The sequence below is a fragment of the Teleopsis dalmanni genome, chromosome 1 (assembly GCF_002237135.1).
Source record: "Teleopsis dalmanni isolate 2A chromosome 1, ASM223713v2, whole genome shotgun sequence".
In the NCBI taxonomy this organism is placed as follows: Eukaryota; Metazoa; Arthropoda; class Insecta; order Diptera; family Diopsidae; genus Teleopsis; species Teleopsis dalmanni.
In genome coordinates this window covers 3,356,769-3,360,291 of record NC_051846.1, presented here as the reverse complement: position 1 = coordinate 3,360,291, position 3,523 = coordinate 3,356,769, and positions in this window count along the sequence as shown.

Here is a 3,523-nt window from a genome sequence, read left to right as displayed (position 1 = left end):
CAATTACTTAATAAATCGTATTGAATTTACTTGAAATAAAGCTAAAACTGATTATTTAAAATTCAAACTAATTTAATCTTGTTTATTTTGGAATTTAATAGCCTCTCTAGACTCCCAAAACAGAATTGAAATACAACAGTTAACTGATCTTGCGGTGCTAATGAATTTGAAATGTGTTTTTATAGATCTTTAAAAACTTTGTGTATCTGAATAAAGACCTAATTTGACACCATTTTAAAATTGCTTATGCATACAGCAACAAACAACAACAGATCAGTACGAGATTGAGTTTTCAGAGAGTTTAAGTGGAAAAAAAACAATTTCCGATCGCTGATAATCTTATGCACGATCACACGAATTACCACAGAAAAAAGCTTAAATACATTTTAATTGCAATTTAATAGAAATTTGCGGACGCGTGGTTTTAGAATAAAATTAAGAGAAAACAGTTAAGTATTTGCGATTTATTAGTATCTTTCTATTTAAGTTCGAAAACATTATTTTCGTTTAATTATGAATGCAAAGAAAACCCAATGAATCGTTACATCAGTGTTTGTTTGGAGTTAATCATTTGACCGAATCGGCGCCAAGTAAACAACAGTTTTTTTCTCATTATCAAATAGAAATGTGATTATTGTGTAGATATTTTCACTTTGATATAAACAAAATTATTTAGGCAAATAATATATATTTTTAAAAACTTATTTTTATTTAGATTTATTCCCAGTGCCTTTTTCATTCGTATTTTTAAACTTAAAGAAACATTTCTAATTTTAGACAGTAAATTCAGACTAAAGTCCAAATTAGTCTTGAATTGGTTTGCCTAGTATTATGAAGTTACAGGTAAATGTACAGATAAGTGTTAAGGATAGAACAACATTATGATATATGGGATGTTTCCGACATATTAAAACTAATTCCCTATTACAAGAATTGGAGATATAGTAAAAGTGTATCTAAAAAAGTCAGTCAAAAAAAAGTAGTTTATTCATAGCCAAGATCATAAAGCTACTCAATTTTTAATCCATTACATATTTATATACCTATTGTAATATGTTCTTCTTCTTAAATGGATATGGAAATTATGCTTGTTCAAAGTTGTATTGAGATATGGACCTTGGTAATATCAGAACCTTTCCTGGACTTTTTATTTGCTAGCTTATTGGGATTTCTTCGATATATCTAAATCGAGAAACCTAAAAAGAGTTCTTGTGATGCTCAATATTTATTAGTGTAACGCAATAATTCATTGCAATCCTTGATTTATATCAGCTTAAAGAACATTGCAGGAATCACGGAGACGGGTTCATTGCCTGACCTACAAATCTTTCAAGTAAATACCCGCTCCTGGATCTCTCTCTATTCTTTATCCATTCATGTAACTATATCAGGTAACTTCATAACTATCTGCTAGAGATCTTGACTTCGAGTTTTCTCTGTTTGGATACAAAATTCCTCGGATTTCTAATGAGGCGTTGATCGGCGCAATAAACAGATGCGTGTATGAAGAACACCGTGGTGTTGTTTATCGTGAATACCCACACGGCAGGTATCCATGATAAATTTTAGACTTTTATCTTCACCATCCACCAGTGGCCTTTTTTGAGATATAGTATACACACAGTTCCTTCTTAATTTTTTCTTCAACATTCCGTCTTAATAACTGAGTAACTAAAAATTTTCAAGAAATGGAATGAAAAGCAAAGAGTATATTGTAAATATAATATATATGTATTAAAATAAATTGTATATGTATTAAAATATCAAAAACAAATATTAAATATATATAACTCATAGATTTTTACGCGTACTCGCAGCTTAATTGCGAAATACATTTCTAAGTTTTTATTTATTATAAAATATTTATTTTTATTTAAATTATAAAAAATTAGTTATTTTATGAATAGAAATCTATAACAAATTGCTTTATAAGATTAATAAAACAGATAATGTTTTGTATTTGTTCATCGTTAAAACTTAAATTTCTTTAATTTTTTAAAAAGACAAAAGATAAGCAAATTTACATATCAAAGCAAAGGCGCTAAGAGCTTAAAATTTTTAATGTGTTTGTATGTAATTTCTGAGATATCTTTATATACAAGCATGTGTATATATAGATATATCTGTATACACATGAATATATAATTGCTAAGATGTATATGACATAAATCACCGAAATCTTTACGATCAAACAACTTGAAACAAACTTGAAATAGATAAACGCTGATCAATCAAAAAATTTGTAATTCAATAAAAAAGTTAAATAAAAACAGAACCGTTAATATTTTAGCTAAATTTTTTGTTTATTAAATTTATGTTTAAATTTAATGAAAGAAAACAAAAAAAAAGATACACAAAATTTATTTTTCATTGCTCATTATTTGCAAAAATTTCACTTATTGAATTGTGATTCAAGGTTTTTTAGAAACTAAAATAAGTAAACACTATGGAGTCTTTATATGTTGCATTGGGGATTTACCAACTTATTAAGATCTGACTTCTAAGAAACCTGCAACTCGAAGTCATGAAGATATTTTAGGGTTCGGTTTTTTCACTCAATTTTAATTGTGAATTATTTACTTTCCAAGAAAATGAACAGGCAATAATAATTTATCTTCGAAGAACCAGTTTGCAGAAATACTTTAAATTCACTACATAAAGAAACATCACACATAGTGTTTCTGTATATTTTCTTATATCGGAGACAAAGAGATTGTTCAGGAACATTAGCTAAATATATAACAATGCATTAACAATCAATTTAGTTATATCTGGAAGACGAGGATTAAAAATATCTTAACAATTTGAAAATGAATAAAAATTTAATTAATTCTAAGAAAGGATACACTAAAATAATAACAGATATTTTTGTTAAATTTAGATTTTAGCAGACGTGTTTATTTTAAGTATCAATTATATACTTTTTAAACTCAAAATTTTCTTTTTATAAATGTTTTAGAATATATATAAAATATAATATATCATAAATGTGTGTAATAATATCTATCTTGTATTAAAATACTTCTCTGCATAAACACTTTCTAATTCAATCGATCAATGTCTTAACCCTTATCGATTTTATTTGTGTGTACTCATAAAATATTTCAAAGCTTTAATGCAATTGGCTAGGAAATTAGAAACCTAGCCTAGATTAACATGCAGAAGGATTGAAAAACAACCAGTCTAACTATCAGAAAGCATGACATTGACAAACAGAGAGGGGGACTGAAAAACTGACGAACAAACTAAAACATTATTAGACAGGTAAAACCACACTTAGTTAGTTAACTCTTGCTACTAAGTACAAAAGTAGATTAACATTAACTGACTATCACGATATCTGTTAAATAATGGTTGTATTTAAAGTACTCTGAAGTATTACTTGAAGCAAAACTAGCTTTAAAAAGCCATATAAAACCGATCACTGTATCGACCGGTATCTATTGTAGTTATAGAAGTATCAGCTGCTTTACTTTGATGTCTTTGTAAGTAAACGCGGCAATTGTTTCTTAATGCAGTCACG